The sequence below is a fragment of the Culex pipiens genome, chromosome 2 (genome assembly GCF_016801865.2).
Source record: "Culex pipiens pallens isolate TS chromosome 2, TS_CPP_V2, whole genome shotgun sequence".
NCBI classification, from domain to species: domain Eukaryota; kingdom Metazoa; phylum Arthropoda; class Insecta; order Diptera; family Culicidae; genus Culex; species Culex pipiens.
The window spans coordinates 59,888,838-59,907,173 of NC_068938.1; the positions used below are offsets into that span (position 1 = coordinate 59,888,838).

At 38.4% G+C, this 18,336-nt stretch overlaps 1 protein-coding gene across 1 annotated transcript in view; it reads right to left on the reverse strand.

Moving 5' to 3' along the window:
* Positions 1-18,336, reverse strand: part of LOC120413590 (uncharacterized) — a 142,413-nt gene that overhangs the window by 49,633 nt on the left and 74,444 nt on the right. The window contains exon 4 of the mRNA XM_039574498.2: positions 16,308-16,364. The gene's annotated coding sequence lies outside the window, so the exon portion shown is untranslated. The remainder of the gene's footprint in view (positions 1-16,307; positions 16,365-18,336) is intronic.

An 18,336-nucleotide genomic window follows, 5' to 3' on the forward strand; every position in this document is an offset into this window, starting at 1 on the left:
ACCATTCTTAAATAAAACATTGTTTGGATTTTTGAAGTTAAGTGAACATACTTATTCAAATTTCTATGAAACCAGTATTTTGTTTTGCAAAATGTTTTATTTAAGAATTTTTACGATCATTGAACAACATTAAAAAAAAGAAATTTTAATTGTGCGGACCGATTTTGAAGGGAGGGTGACATGAGCTTCAATATTTTTTGTAAAATTTCAATGTACTCCAGTAAAAGCTTGCAAAAAAATAAAATTTCCGTCAAAACTTAGATATTTTGAAAGCTAATGATTGCAAAAAAGCTAGGCTTGTATGAAATGCATTTAAAAATACTTTTATTTTATTTCAATGTTTGTAACATGGCTTGTAATTTCAATTTGCTGATCTTTCCGAAAACAGTATTTTCAAAAATTTAAATCAAGGCTGGCATTTCAATACGGCGTAATATTGAGCGTTTGGACCTTTTTAAAAGGTTAGTTTTGATTTTAAATTTTTTTTTCAAAAATATCGGAAAATTTCACGAATGTTTCATATTTTAACAATGAAAATCGGACCATTAGTTGTTGAGATATCGACGTTAGAAAATGGTGGGTTGTTTGGGTGAGACTTAAAAAACATCAATTTTACTGTTTTAAAACCTTTGCATGACAATATCTCAGCAACTAAGTTCAAGAAAGCAAAATATAGAGAATTTTCTTTTCAAAGATTTTTTGTCCGTTCTAAAATTTTTCTGAAAAGTTGGTATTTAATGTCACCTAACACATATCAGAAAATAAAAAAATGTGCTTTTTTTCAGTGACAAAACATGTAATTAAAAATCACCAACATTCTTTTTACCGTTTATCATTTTTTTCAGTGTAGTTCTTATCCATACCTACAACTTTGCCGAACACAAAATCGATCAAAAAATTTCATCAAAATATACAAATTTTTGAATTTTCATTCATTTATGTATGGACAGCTGCCAAATTTGTATGGAAAACTATATAGACAAATTAATGATGTATACCAAAGGCACCCAAAAAAGTTTCAGCCGGATAAAAAAAACACACAAAAATCGAATGACCGAAATCTCTGAGAATTGCTCAGTTACAGAATTTATAACACTGCCGTTGAAAACTTTAGAGCAATTATGCATGTTTCTAAAGTGAAATTGACTCAGGAACACGAATATGATACAATTATCACCAGAAAACGGGATCTAAATGGCAGTCCCAGATGTCCCCTACAAGCTCCAGGTCGAATCGAGTTGATTTCTGGATGGATGGAACACTTTTTTATTTGATTTTGAAAATTGTGCTATATTTTCACTAAAATGCCAATAACTCGCATAAGATTTAACCAGGAGCATCCCCCTGCATTTTGTTGCATACTTCAAGTCCTTTCAGATGCATTTGGATTTTTTGCTGAAGTAACAGTATTTTTAAGATTTTTGACGTTTTTAAACCATACAACTTTGTGGCCACATTTGCTCCACTTCCCGTTTTCCTACACGGAGAAAAAAGAACACCCGTTCATGGAATTGAGAACCACGAACAAAGTGTTCAAATTCCATGGTACGTTTTTGAAAATCGTACCATGGCATTTGAACACTTTGTTCGTGGTTCCCAATTTCATGAACAATTTCGGGTGTTTACGATTTTGGGAACTCTTTTTCCTCCGTGTAGAGTGCTCAGACCATATTCTAGTTTTTTATGTACAAACAACCTCTGAAAATTTCAGACAGATTGGTGAAGTCCATGCGAGCTGGGTATGCTTTGCTCGTGGACTCGCTTTTAAACTTTTCCTTCAAGCTCATCTGGCAATCATCAGCTTGCTTGGTGGCATGACCGTCGTGACGCATACGTGTTTTTTTCTTGGAGTTTTACAAAATTCAGAAGTTTCTGTGCTGAGCACACTAAGTTCCAATGCCGTTTAAATACATACAGCGCACATCATATCAATTTACACAGTGTTTAAGAATTAATGAGTCAATAAGTTTACATGAGTATTTTTTACGAAAATTTTATTTCTAGAGCAAGATCATAGGCATCCTCTCAGTAAAGAAGGAAAAACCATACCAAATTCAACGCTTTTTCATCATCAAGAATCAACGCCCCAAACAGGCCGTACTTCCATCGGCGCAGCAACGTTTATATGTAGGTCACCCTGTACGGGCTCGCGCCTGAAAGTGAGACTCCCTCCTCTGGCCGTTTCGTTCCATTGGATCGGGGTGACTGCATCGTGGCGCGTCGTTGCAGATCCAAAACCGAGTCAAATGCTGACCTTCCTCGGCGTGACAGAGCTTGAAGCCGCCGCCGGCGGTGGTGCACCTCCCTCTGGACAAGAGTTCTACACGCGGACGTATGACAGATCCACGAATCTCCGTCTCCCGTGGGGTATGTGCACGAGGTGCACCCAAATTGGAGATTTTGAATTATTTGATAAGTTTGTTAGAATCTTTTTTTGTGGGATTTCCAAAGTGCAATCTTTAGTCGCAGATGGAAGGTCGTAGCTTAAGCACTTTCGGTTTGGGTGTACGTAGTTTCGCGTGCGCCCCCTTTCGACCGGGCAACGCGAAATGAGATCGTGACAAACTGATCAAACCGCGTCGCGGGATTGTACCGCGCGTGTAACACTTATTGATTGAAATTGGATTTATTATGCGATTAAAAGATATATCTCACGCGTGAAAGAGTGAGGGAGACACGGTACCGGTCTGCGTCATTGATCCACATAATTGCGAGATAAGCGAGATGGGATCCGCAAGAAATTGAGAGAAACAGTTACCAAGTCGAGAGTTGGGCCTGGAGATTTGACCGAGAAATGGTCACTCGAATGGAATCGAATTCAGATCTCTAATGGTGGTAATCCGATCGGATCGTTAGGAGGCTGCCGGCTCGGGCAGGGCCTCTTCTGAGGAAGTATTAAGCGATAAATTGGTGGGTTTAGGCTCTAATGGAGACCCTTTGGGTTGCAAAGGTCTAGAGAGCTGTGGCTTTTGGGGTTGGCGCTCAATAGGAAGCGGAAGCGATGTAACTAAATAGCTGTGAATACATTTCATGGATCATTAGACTATTTGGACCAGAGCACGACGACGCGTCGGGTTTAAATCCAATAGGCACCCCCCGTTGGCGATATCTTTTACGACGTGTGCACCCGTTTAAAATGACATTATTATTCATGAAAAACAATCAAAACCGTCGCAATATGGTCGCGCGCATGTGGGCTGGGGCCGATGAGTACAACAGTCGGTGGTTGGGCAAAAAAAAAACAACCGCGGCCAATTTAAATAATTGGCTGACCAGGCTTCTGGCCGTAGAACCGTTACAAGATGTGATCATATTTTACGAGCTCTCATAAAATCCGTACGCGCGGAAGATCATTGGCATCGTGCTCTCTTGTCGCAACTATCGTTTCGAGCGAAATATGATTTTGAAGTCAGTACATCACATCAAGTTGGGACCTTGGGGGTCAGTTCACACTTACACTGTTCTCTTCTTGGCTGTTGATTAAGGGTCTGTGAGGCATGATGATAACAGAGCATGACATCTACAAAACGTGTGTGTGCACCCCTTTGAGATCCGGACCAGGCGTGAGCTGTTAAAACATTAACCAACATCCAGTCGCAGTGCAGCTCGGTGGATCATTAAAATACTTTAGGCGGACCGACACCCCAACGATCTTTTTTTTTTGCTCAACACTCTGTCGTCGTTCTGCCAAGTCGAGTAGTAATGTTAATTGCCAGTTTGGCATCTTTGAAAATGCGTTCAGTGGCCGGCGCATCTTCTGATCCCGGCGGGAGACTTGCCAATAAACTTGCATCCATCTTGGTCATGAAATCTTTTGGGCACTCGTTAAGTTTTATTTCTTCGAGATGAGCAGAGAACAGCGCAATGCAGATTGACATCTTCTTGGGCCGACGGAAACCACTTGACGTCTTTATTGAATCCGCTGTTGGTGGAGATGCACTGATTATTTTGGATAAATTTACATGTTTTTGTTTCATTTGATCAATCAAAGGATCTTTTAGCTAAGTTGAAGGTTAAAGGCCACCTCACTCGTGAGCACTGATGAGTTACATTTGAGTCAGCGAAATCATCTCAAATTGTCTAATTTCACTAGCGATTTAATTCCGATAAGAGGCCGACAAGCCCGATAAGAGGTTTGAAATATTATAAAGCAGATTTCCCCCAAACATTCAAAAGAATATCATTGTGTAAAAGATATAAGCCTAAACTGCATTTGATTACTATCACATTTCTAGGAATTTTCGAAAAAAAAATAAGCGCAAAAATCTGATATTTTTAATCAACTTTAAGTTACAATAACAATTACAAAACTGTATAATTTTCATATCAAGTTTTTAAAGAAAAACATTGACCCTTGAAATCCACAAATTCGGAACACTTTTTTCTTAAGATGTATGCAACCTTTTTTCTATCCAGGAGTACTTATTTTGTACAAAATAATGACTTCACACTCTGAAGCCAATAAAACTCATGCTTAGTAATGTTTTATGATTGGTCTGATAACTATTTTTGTGAAAATATTAGTTAAATTCATGTGTTCCACAATCAAGGAACAGGCAATTTTGAGGGAGTGTTTTGCTGCTCTGGATAAAATAATCTTGAAAGGCAGATATTTGTTTAAAAAGTACTACTTTTACTAGTGAAATAGCAAGAGAATGTCCAAATAAAGGTCCTAAAAATAGTAGATTCTAACCACCATGGCAGCCGACCATTGCCGGCCGCTCTCATCTCCACCGCGCACCAGGGACAAGGATAGGGGATTTGGAAGACGGGAAGTGTTGATGCTCCACTTTTTTCAGAGTATTAAGGGAAAAGCTCCACGGTATCCTCAAGTAAGTTTCGCTTGGAGTTGGACGGTTTTTGGGAAGGTGAATGGTCTGAGGAGCAACCCTAGGCGAGTGGTGACGACCGTTTTTGCATTGTTGTTTGAATTCTTCGTGTGTTCTCATTTCTAATGGGAAAGCTTTCAATTCTTCTCATCTCTTATTGGATGAATTCTATCAGTCGCTCAGGCTATTTTTAGAGAGGTATTTTTAGATTCTATTTCAAATGGGATGCAATCTTGTTTTGAGTTCTGATATTCAACTTGCATTCAATTTGATTCTTTGTCCGATTCTTGGATTCAACTATTTCAGTCCTCAAGTCCTCCTCAAGCTAACAACGTGAACCACGGTGAAGTGGAAAGCATTTTGCTTGCCAATCCTAAGGACCGGGGATCGAACCCCGCCGTGAGCTTTCATGTTTTTCATTAATTCCAAATTTAATGAGTCCAGAACTTTCTCGTTGGGAGCAGATGGGTATCGAACCCAGGACCATTCGCTTATAAAGCGAATATTTTTTCATGGGTGGCTTTTCTTTACAAAGTATTAAAAAAATGAAAAAATGTTAAAATTTTCAAAAATTATAACAATTATAATATTGATTGCAACTCCAAAACAGTGCACTTAATCATAAATCGGTAATTAACTTTTCTATTGCAAATTTATTTTAGCATTTTTTTTAAAATTGTTTGATCTCATTGTCGTTATCTTTCAAAAATCATTTTTTGCAAATATTATAGGGTAATTCTCTACCAACTCACACGAAATCGGGAAAAGTTGCCCCGACCCCTCTTCGATTTGCGTGAAACTTTGTCCTAATGGGTAACTTTTGTCCCTGATCACGAATCCGAGGTCCGTTTTTTGATATCTCGTGACGGAGGGGCGGTACGACCCCTTCCATTTTTGAACATGCGAAAAAAGAGGTATTTTTCAATAATTTGCAGCCTGAAACGGTGATGAGATAGAAATTTGGTGTCAAAGGGACTTTTATGTAAAATTAGACGCCCGATTTGATGGCGTACTCAGAATTCCGAAAAAACGTATTTTTCATCGAAAAAAACACTAAAAAAGTTTTAAAAATCCTCCCATTTTCCGTTACTCGACTGTAAAAATTTTTGGAACATGTCATTTAATGGGAAATTTAATGTACTTTTCAAATCTACATTGTCCCAGAAGGGTCATTTTTTCATTTAGAACAAAATTTTTCATTTTAAAATTTCGTGTTTTTTCTAACTTTGCAGGGTTATTTTTTAGAGTGTAATAATGTTCTACAAAGTTGTAGAGCAGACAATTACAAAAATTTTGATATATAGACATAAGGGGTTTGCTTATAAACATCACAAGTTATCGCGATTTTACGAAAAAAAGTTTTGAAAAAGTTACTTTTTGCGTTTCTCTTTGTTTCGTCGTCCGTGTCTGTCGCGGGTGACCATGAACGGCCATGATCGATGACGACCAACTTTTTCAAAACTTTTTTTCGTGAAATCGCGATAACTCGTGATGTTTATAAGCAAACCCCTTATGTCTATATATCAAAATTTTTGTAATTGTCTGCTCTACAACTTTGTAGAACATTGTTACACTCTAAAAAATAACCCTGCAAAGTTAGAAAAAACACGAAATTTTAAAATGAAAAATTTTGTTCTAAATGAAAAAATGACCCTTCTGGGACAATGTAGATTCGAAAAGTACATTAAATTTCCCATTAAATGACATGTTTCAAAATTTTTTACAGTCGAGTAACGGAAAATGGGAGAATTTTTAGAACTTTTTTAGTGTTTTTTTCGATGAAAAATACGTTTTTTCGGAATTCTGAGTACGCCATCAAATCGGGCGTCTAATTTTACATAAAAGTCCCTTTGACACCAAATTTCTATCTCATCACCGTTTCAGGCTGCAAATTATTGAAAAACACCTCTTTTTTCGCATGTTCAAAAATGGAAGGGGTCGTACCGCCCCTCCGTCACGAGATATCAAAAAACGGACCTCGGATTCGTGATCAGGGACAAAAGCTACCCCTTAGGACAATGTTTCACGCAAATCGAAGAGGGGTCGGGGCAACTGCTGTGTGAGTTGGCGGAGAATTACCCTATATCTTTGGAACCAGATTTTGCATGTCTTTAAATCCCATAAAACATTTAAAAAAAATCGAAAATTAAAAATAGTTATTTGGGACATCCAACTTTAAGTGAAAACCTAACTTAATCCACCTACGTGGTTGGTGCCTTCCTCACAAAATATCAGGAAATAATTTCCATCTGAATAATAAATTTATTGGAAACAAAGTACGCAGAAAACAAGGTTCCAGGTATGAAACCAACTAAGTTCAATAATAAACTAACCACAAACAGTATAGACAGAGTTGTCAGATCTGCGATCTTTTAGACTCGTTTAGATGATTTTCAAATACATATCATTGTTTTCGTTCGGATAAGTGAGATTCAGCTTCGTAAAAGGATTGTAACTGTCGGGTTACCACCGGCTCACGAGCGCTACCCAGACTCCCTCATGTAGCCTCAGGGTCGGCATGCCTGCGGTCCTGAATCGCGGTAAGCTTGGGAAATGCTTTCGGCCAAGGTAAAACTCCACAACTTCGATCGAACTTTCTCTATTTGTCCTCCCACTTTCTTATAACTATCTGACCTTCTTTTCCTTCCTTCTTCTCGGGGCCCCGTACTCCGACACTGCTTCCGGTGACGTCGCTTCCTCCTCTCCTGTTGCTACAGCTACTCGCCGCTACGCGGCGCAACCGCTCGTTGTTGTTCTGGCACTCGCCGTATCACGGCGCAGCCTCCTGGATATGGTCTTGGCGGCGTACTTGACCGGTTGCGGTCGTACAAGGTCCCACTCGTTCCGGTTCTTGTCGTCCTGCCCTCTGTCGTGGTTGGTTGCGTCCTACGACCTTCGGAGCACCATCGAGGGTGTCCGGAATACCCGGATGAGGCGCAGGTACGAAGCGGGTAGACGTCCGGCTGCGGACTGGATTCTGGGGGTGACTCGATGGTTGCGGCGAGTCCCCGGTTGGTGTCCTCGACACGGTTGCTGCGAGGCGGTGCCGAACTGGCACTTAACGTGAGGTACGAGGGGTCCTGGAGGTGATGGTTGAGGTTAGGTGAGCCATGACGGTTGGTTTTGTTGGTTAGGCGGATGGGGTCGTTAGGGTTGGCAAACTGGCGGGTTTGGTGGACATACCTGATGTCCTTCAGCGGTCTCAAACACTCCTGGTTCCCGCTGGCACTATCACTCACGGCCGTGGCCGTGCACTACTTGGCGAAATAGTGGAGTTGTAGCGTTCCAACTGTTCGCTATGACTCTTTCTGGGCAATTGGACGAGTCTTGAGGAGTCCTTGGCGGTTGACGGTCTTCGTCTTTCCCCTCCTCTTTCCGCGCCTTTTCCCTGACCTTCCAACCTACCGTCATGTCACCTCTCTACCGCCCACTGCCGACGAGGTCCTCTGGTGGTCGGTTTCGGAAGCTTCTGCTGGCTGCGTTCTTGGTGGACGTCACTTGCTGGGCCGTTTACCGGAGACAAAACACTTGACACGCGAACACTTCCCAACTTTTACAGAAAACGAATAACAAATCGCGTAAATCGCGGTAACCTTCACGAGTGAGGTTCCGAACGGTTACAGGATATAAGAGCAATTCTCTACCAAAACCGGAAATGGATTTTATTTGTATTTTTTTATTTGGCTCAAACTTTGTGGGGGCCTTTCTTATGACCAAATAAGCTATTTTGTGTCTTTGGTTCACCCATACAAGTCTCCATACAATTTTGGCTGCTGTCCATACAAAAATGGTATGTAAATATTCAAACAGCTGTAACTTTCGAGTGAATTTTCTGATCAGGTATTGTTGATTGTAGGTATTGTTGAGAACTTTTGAGAAAAAATAGGTACACGGAAAAAAAATTTCAGATTTTTTAATCAACTTTTTTTTCACGAAAACTCAATTTCCCAAAATACTTATTTTTGATTTTCGAGATTTTTTGATATGTTTTAGGGGATAAAAATCCGCAACTTTTGAGCTATAGAGAAACATGGTCAAAAAATCTGCCGCCGGGTTATGAATTTTTGAAAAAATAGTGATTTTTGAAAAAAATAGTGATTTTTGAAAAATAGTGATTTTTGAAAAAAAATCGAAGTTTTATGCAAAAACAAGTTTGACATTATTTTTTAATGAAAAATTAAATTTGCAATCGAAAAGTACTTAACAGATTTTTTGATATAGGGCCCTGTTTTAAGATATAGCCACCGAAAGTTTGATTTTAGCGAAATATTTGCAGTTTTTAAATTTTTAAAAATAGTGACCATGAGTGACCATTTCTAAAAATATTTTTTTAGAAGTTCAGAAAATTTGCTATAAAATTGTCTAAGAGACATTGTAGATTGGACCTTGGGTTGCTGGAATAGAGCCGCTTTAAGAAAAAGAAACACGAAAATTGAAGTTTTCTAAGTCTCACCAAAACAACCCACTATTTTCTAATGACGATATCTCAGCAGGTCCGATTTACAATGTTAATACATGAATCATTCGTGAAATTTTCCGATCTCTTGGAAAAAAATATTTTGAAAATTTATAAATCAAGACTAACATTTTAAAAGGGCCAAACATTGAATATTATATTATTATTAAATCTAATCCTTATCTTTTTGAAGAGACTTGGAAATTGTTAGGTCACTCACTTTCTAGATTCGTCTTTTCGTTGGCCAGACCTGCTGCGTTACGTTAACCGCAAAGATGACTCGTTGAAATGAATTGCATTGGAGTTCAAACATCGTCAATCATCATTGCTAAATTTGACAAAAAACCACACAATTGCATCGATACTTTTCCACCACACCGTGTCAAACTAAACCATTACCAATCTTCAATGGCGGCGCACGCCGATTGACACCCAACATAAACATTTGCCAGGGGAATCGAACATTCGTTTGATCATGCTGGCCGCTAACTGATTGACGCGCGACGCGTTCACTCAAGTCGTCGTCGTGGGAGCCTCACGACATGCAACGACGACAATGACAACGGGGAGGCGTATATTACTCTGTTTGTGTGTGGCATTACGAAACTTTTGTGGTTAAGTATCAATTATAGTAATTCTTTGGGCATGGTCCCCGGGAGAAATGTAAACGAGATTTGGTGTGGTTGTGGTGGAGAAGGTCATCGACGACTCGAGGGGGTTGAACGTGAATTTGGACACGGGGTACAAGTAAACGGGGTTTGGGGTGTCATTTGACAAGGCCGGATGAAATTGGTGGGTACCATAATGCTGGCCGCTCTGAGTGGCAGCTTTTTGAAATTGGCGTGTGAATTAAGAGTGGTTGGTCCGATTAGTAGTGGTTTGGTTGGGAGGTGTCAATAGAGACAATCGTTACTGAAAACAATGCACATTTTTACAAATTTTTTATGTATTTTTTTGAGTGAGTAAGTAAGCAGTGCTTAGTACCCAATTGAGGAACACTCTTGAAAAGTATCGGCATCCACAAAATAGTAAAGTCAGTGACAATTTTTACTTTACTACTGTTAACAAGTTTGCTGTTAATGTTAACATTTCATAGAACGTCTTCCCTAAAGTGTCCAGATAGGGTCCAGCTTGTGATGGCTTTACCTTCTCTATACTAAGCAAATTGAATCCAAAAGAATGTTAGAAATTGAAAATCTAGTTATGGTTCTGGTTTGAAATGATTAAGGATTAATTAATATTGGTCCCTCATGTTTTGAGAATCTTGGAAAATTTCATTTGTTTAATTTTTTAGAAAGATTTTCAAAAAAAAAACGATAAATGTTGTCAATATAATAAAAAATCTCAGAAATTCAATTTTTCAAAAAAATAGACTCGTAATGCTCGATACCGTTCACCCTTGTTACGACCAGCAAGACCCACGAACCAGCTCATCAAGGCCCCTCCCCCCAGAAATGGGCGCTACCTGATGAGCTTTCAGGGGCTCATTGAACGATCCATTTTTGAAGACCTTCTCCGCTGTACTGCACTTTTCGGCGAGAAGCGGCCGTTTATTCATTCATCCGTTCGTAAAAGGCCGAGCCACAAATGCACCATTATCTCATTTATTACAGTATTAATTGCACTTTCACAGGCACATTTGCACTTCTCTGTGTGGCGCGGCGGATCATTACGGCACATTTAAAAATTAAATCGACTGGACTTTGATTTGGTTTGGGGGTCCGCCGAGCAGCAGTGTGTCGGAAAAATGGTCGAAAGAAGCTTGAGATTTTCGTAAAATACGCTGTTAAAAAACATGGTAATATGTATCACACCTAATAGTTAGGGTTAGTGAAATTTCACGATTTCGCGGACAGCGTGAAATCCGCGAAATTTGGATTTATCCGCGAAATCCCGTGAAATTTTATGTTTGTGTGAAAATGTAACGATTTTTCTCGAAATAATTCATCAAACTCAAAAAGGAATAAAAATAATTTTATGAACTACTGTAGAATTAAGCGAGTGAATACCCTGGTTTAATTACTAACATAGAAAAAGTGATTTTTGACATTTTCGTGGACGGCGTGAAATTCCAAATTTTTATCAATTTTCTCAAATATTTTTTATAAGCAACAACTTAATAAACAATTCATCCATAAAGACTATTTAATTAAATTTTATTAGTTTTCAGATAAAAAGCTTGAATATACATGTGTGTTAAGTTGATATGAACCATTTGAAAAAATGTTCAGATATTTGAGTTTTTTTAGAAACTAACTAAATTTAGTTATATTTTCATTCGCTGTGATGAAAATTTCACTGCTTTTTTATTTGAAAGGTATAATTTCAAAAAGATTAAAAGAATCAAATTTGTTTTATTCAAAATAAAATGAAGAGTATTTAATTTAATTTTAATTTAATTTAATCACATATTGAAACACATGATTTTTTCTGAGTCCTGTTTAAGTTTAACGATATTTGATTACGTGGGTGGATTATTCCCGTGAAAGTTAAAAATACTTTTTTTTGTTTTCTTTTCTCATTTAGAATAAAAATTTCGATTTAAAAAAAAAATAAATCGTTTTTGCAAATTGATTTCAAGTTGAGTTTTTGAAAAGTGAGCTAAAAACTTTAAAAATATGTTTAATGGGCTAAACGTCGCAGGAAATTCAAAAGATTGTTAAATCTTGCTTTAATAAAATATAAAATGATATGTATAACAGAAATAAATAAGCGAAAACTTTTTAGCTATATTACTCGCATATTAAAAAAGCAGTTCAGTAAATGAGTATACACGTGCCCTACGTTTTGCTTCAAAATATATATAGAGCCCATCTATAAACCAGGTGGAAAAATTTAAGAAAATTAGGAGATTTCTCAAATTTAGTGTTTTTTTTAGTTTATTGAAGATATTAGCATAAAAAGTAGTTTCTGTGATTTTAACATAGGATTTTCAGAGTTATTTTAACATTTTTTACGTTCCGCGAAATTTACGTGAAATTTGGTGTTTTGAAATTGAGGTCCTCGTGAAATTTGCAATTTTCGAGCGTGAAAAATCACTAAGCCTACTAATAGTGTACAGATATCGAGTCATGAAAATGTGTAAATTTACATCTTTTTATGTGTAATTCCTCTTTTTTCACATTAATTGATGTAACATTTCATATAAAAAGGTTTTATTACCTCTCGAAAAATCTCAAATTTTTCACCCACGAAACTATCAAATTTTTTACCGTGTAGATTGGACACTGGGATTAACCAGTAAAAAATGGTAAAATTTTATCAAAGTTGTTTTAATTAGATTTTTGAAAACAATTTTATTATTCGTTGACACAAGAATTTGATTCAATTTTGGCGCATTTACCACAAAACGGTTCCACTGTGAAGTGACTTGACGGAAAGCATTTGTTTTTCCGAACTGGGTGGATGACCTCGAAAATTGGAGTGAGTGTGTTTCACAAACGGCAATGTTGTTGTTTCCTTCGACACAGAAGTTATGTAATGGAGCGATCGTTTTTCTTCCACCGAGTTCGGTGCTGTGAAAGAGAGCAATTATAAATTCATATCCGAATGTGCGAGCAATTTGCACCGCAGTGTGGAAGGAAGCGACCGCTGCCGCCATCAATCAATCAGAGTAAATGGCGTAACAGCCGAACCCAATAAGGAACAAGAGAGGGACGTTTTTTTATGGAGAACAATTTTCAAATTGATCGTTTATGGGCAATGAAAATGGCACAAGTTTAGAGCTAAATGGATCATTTTTAACGAGTTGTGGCGCTATAACCACGACAAATAGGGTCCAGGAAGTGTGGAAATACAATGTCCCATCCCAAAGGGTCCCGGGGTACCGAAACATCTGCTTCATGACCTTTTGAATAAATTTTCTGATCGGTTTTGTGTCTTCAGCAATGTTGTAGGTATTGATTAGAACTATATTTTTGTATGTTTTAGGGGACAAAAACTGCAACTTTTGAGCCATTGAAAAGTATGGACAAAAATTTGGCCGCTGAGTTATGATATTTTGAAAAAAAAAAAATTGTTTCACGGAAGACGGGAATTTTACCTGAAAAAAATATTTCAGTGTTTATTGAAAAATCAAATTTGCAATCGAAAAGTACTTTAAAGATTTTTCGATAAAGAGTCCCGTTTTCAAAATATAACCATTTGAAGTTTAATTTCAACAGACGGAAACATCTTGGGAATAACATTTTTTTTATATTTGAAATACTAGGCCAATAACATTTTATGTTATTTATAAAAAGATTTGTTATTCGTCGTTATGAAATTTTTGTCATTGGATTGTTATTGTAATAATAGACTTATAACACTTTTAGTTATTCTTCGAACAAATCTTTGTTATTTTTTGTTATTTTAACAACTAATCCGATCATCCCAATAACATTTGGAGGCATACTTCAATAACAAAAAATGTTATTCCAAAGTTGTTTTGGCATCCAACCAATATCAGACCAATAACAAAATTTGTTATGATAACATAAACTGTTATTAAACCCTTATACAAAAAAGGATTGCTCAAGAAGATTCCATAAAACCTTCTGTTATTTTAACAATATTTGTTATTGAAATGGCATGAATTTTGTTATTACCGTCTGCCCGGGATGACCGGCCCGTATAATTGTATGGAGACTTGTATGGAAACACTATTGATATTAAATGACATCTTTTGACTTAGGGGATGCATGAACAATGTTTCACCAAATAAAAAAAATAAAGCTCGTGAAAAAAATATGCAAAATTGAACTACTTGAAATCGAAAAAGAAATGAAAATAAGTTTAGCTTTTTATGCTATCAAAATATGCAAAAATTTTATTTTCCATTGAATTCTCCTTCATTTTGGTGCCGCTTTAAAGATTTTTAAAGCATTTTTTTTCAAACAGCTTTATCACGAAAACAAAAAAAAACAATATAAAGAGTGGAAACACTAAACTCTGTTTTTGAAGAAAATTGGCCGCGGTATAATATTGCGTCATCACATTTTCAACTGACTTACTTAACTAACTTAAATTATAAAAAAAAACCTTACTTAATCCACCATTAGGTGGATTGTGCCTTCCTCACATTCATATAGTGAATACACTACACAGTCTGAAAAATGTGTATAAATAACACTTATTTTATTAAAATATCTAGATCTTTCCTAGAAAAAGTGAAATAAAAACACTAAAGTAATTATAACTTTCGATATGGTTGTCAGATTTTTAATCTTTTGGACACTTTGGAAAGGTTACCCATCCATCGACAGGTCCCATAGTAGATCCGGACAACGTTTTCATCAAAATATGTGAGATCCGGCCTCTAAAAAGTGTGTAAATAATACTTAAGGGGTAATTGCTTTTGGGCTCATTGGAAAGGTCTTTTAAATACCTTTCTAAAAATGTACAGCATGACGGGGATTCTTATAAAACAACCCTTTTTACAATCTTCCGAAGTTTAGCTGCAATCGTTTTTTGGCATAACTTTTGAAATACTTTTCTAAACTTCATAATATTAACTAGGGTCTTGTGGGACCCCAAGACGGATCGAATGAGACAAGAACGGTCCAAATCGGTTTAGCCAGTCCGGAGATAATCGTGTGCATATTTTTCGGTGCACGGACCTACACACAGGCGTTTGTTCAGAATTTGATTCTGAGTCGATAGGTATACGTAAAGGTGGGTCTACGAGGCCGAATTAATCTGTATTAAATCATACAATTCAAGACATAAAGTTCTAAACGACCCGAAAGACTCAAATCCCACCTTGGCCTACATTGTCAAATTTCACGTATTTAGCCGTTATCTGAATTGATAAATCGCTTCCCTCCACGTCAGACCAGATGTTCCCGCGTCAACTATCAAACCACCTCACGCCACAACATTCGTGTCCCAACATTAACGTCACATTATTAATCACCCTAAATAGGATTAATACGATCGCCGCTAGACTTGGTGTCCCCCGCAAATCGCTCCCCGTGGGCCGCCATCGACAACCTATGAATATTTGCTGCGTAGTGTGGCCACCCCAAGTGGTTGGTGGACAAATCAATCAAGAAATTTTGTCTGTTTTAATGAGTTGGACAAACGGTATTTTTACCCGCCACTCGCCCTGAGGGGGAGTAGTACTAAATGGCACACATTTTGAACTGCCACAGCCTCTAGTTCTTATTTCGATAAATTATTATGATGTTGCTTTTCAGCGTGACTTGCTTGGCCAGGCGGGGACGCATGGCCCTGTCGTTATTAGCAATTTATGGGTAGGTCACATCGGTTTGAGTTTAGCAAAAGCGTTTAACCCTTGATAAACGGAATAGAATTTGCAAACATTGAAGAAAAAACACGACAAATGGAATGGACAACGATTAGATAATGTATAATTAAAAAGCATAAAGTTTAACTACGAACTTTAAAAAATTACTGGATTAGAACGCAGATAATTAACATACAAAAAAAAAAACAAAAAAAAAATCAAAAATTAAACCAGTTGAGTTGACCACCCAAGGGTTAAGTTGTAGTTTGGCTTCGACCTAGGTCCCAGTGAAAGAATAATGGCCTCGTTGGAGCTTTTCTGTTGTATGTTTTGAGTATCTTGCAAAGCTCACATCACACACCCCTCGAGGGGAAATTCGTCCCAGCTGGAGAGCTCCACGATAAACTCAATCAATAGAGTCTCTCTACTCTAGGCCACTTATTGTGGCCAGGTGACTTGAACATGACGATTGGCAGGAAACCTGTTATCAAGTGCGGGGTTGTCCACGGGAAACGGTTCGTTAGGGGCTTGATGGCCGGTTTTTTCGAGTGACTTTAGTTAATGGCATATTGGCATATGCTACACAACGAGGAGGTGCTGCGGTAGTTTATGTAACGGAAATTGGCCGATGAATTCAAGGTTATACGGGTATACTATGAACACGCAGAGCGAGAGACGAATTACGAAATTTGCCGGTGCGAGCAGTGTGTCAGTGGTCTCTCGGACTAGGGGGTTGGTATTTCCTTTCTAATGTGATCTTTGATAAACTGCATCTATAGCGTGGTGCAAGACTTACCTTGATTGGAAGTGATTTTTTGTTGTTGATTGCAGATCACGTTCGTTGCATTTTATCCTTAAAAATAAAGAAAAACAAAAAAATCTTTTAGATTAATGCGTTTCAACAATTTAGGAGCGTCAATTTTTCAAACAATATTTTATAATACACCATATTCTTTTTTTAAGTCACCTTTTTTTAAACGATTCTCGATTTACGCAACTTTTTTTAAGTCATGACTTAAAATGAGAATGTCCATGACTTAAATTGAGAATATGACTTAAATTAAGAATCTTTGGGATTTTGTAATTTGTCGGAGAATTTTCATCATGTATCAATTGTATTTGGTTTAGTTATGTTATTAAAACATTTTAGCATGGTTTTGAAACACCTGGGATGTTCTAGTCCATCCGAAACTTCCGGAAATTTGGTGCAGCAGGCTAACCGAAGAAACAAGTTGAAACTTCAAAAATTTTGACAACGGATCCTACCCAGAGTGCTTCAGTGAGTGCGGTAGGCTACAGTGCTTTGTTGTAACAACTTATTGGGATGATCTGGGACATCCAAGGACTCCCTGGAGTTAAGATCTGTGGGTCTACCACCGTAACAAGCAAGAGGTCGACGAATTTTGACCCCGGAATATACCCGCATAGCTTCAGAGAGTATGGTAGACTACTTTGCTGATGTGTTGGGATGTACTGGGTCATCCAAGGACTCCCTGGAGTTAAGATCTGTGGGTCTACCACCGTAACAAGTAAGAGGTCGACGGATTTTGACTCCGGAATATAACCGCATAGCTTCAGTGAGCATGGTAGACTACTTTGCTGATGAGTAGGAATGTCCTGGGTCATCCAAGGACTCTCTGGAGTTAAGATCTGTGGGTCTACCACCGTAACAAGCAAGAGGTCGACGAATTTTGACCCCGGAATATACCCGCATAGCTTCAGAGAGTATGGTAGACTACTTTGCTGATGTGTTGGGATGTACTGGGTCATCCAAGGACCCCCTGGAGTTAAGATCTGTGGGTCTACCACCGTAACAAGCAAGAGGTCGACGGATTTTGACCCCGGAATATACCCGCATAGCTTCAGAGAGTATGGTAGACTACTTTGCTGATGTGTTGGGATGTACTGGGTCATCCAAGGACTCCCTGGAGTTAAGATCTGTGGGTCTACCACCGTAACAAGTAAGAGGTCGACGGATTTTGACTCCGGAATATAACCGCAAAGCTTCAGTGAGCATGGTAGACTACTTTGCTGATGAGTAGGAATGTCCTGGGTCATCCAAGGACTCTCTGGAGTTAAGATCTGTGCGTCTACCACCGTAACAAGCAAGAGGTCGACGAATTTTGACCCCGGAATATACCCGCATAGCTTCAGAGAGTATGGTAGACTACTTTGCTGATGTGTTGGGATGTACTGGGTTATCCAAGGACTCTCTGGAGTTAAGAGCTGAGGGTCTACCACCGTAACAAGCAAGAGGTCGACGGATTTTGACCCCGGAATATACCCGCATAGCTTCAGAGAGTATGGTAGACTACTTTGCTGATGTGTTGGGATGTACTGGGTCATCCAAGGACTCCCTGGAGATATGATAGACCACCAGATCTTAACTCCAGGGAGTCCTTAGATGACCCAAGTCAGCCCAACACATTTGCAAAGTTGTCTACCATACGCTCTGAAGCTATGCCGGTATATTCCGGGGTCAAAATCCGTCGATCTCTGTTACGGTGGTAGACCCACAGATCTTAACTCCAGGGAGTCCTTGGATGACCCAGTACATCCCAACACATCAGCAAAGTAGCCTACCATACTCTCTGAAGCTATGCGGGTATATTCCGGGGTCAAAATCCGTCGACCTCTTGCTTGTTACGGTGGTAGACCCACAGATCTTAACTCCAGGGAGTCCTTGGATGACCCAGGACAATCCTACTCATCAGCAAAGTAGTCTACCATGCTCACTGAAGCTATGCGGGTATATTCCGGGGTCAAAATCCGTCGACCTCTTGTTTGTTACGGTGGTAGACCCACAGATCTTAACTCCAGGGAGT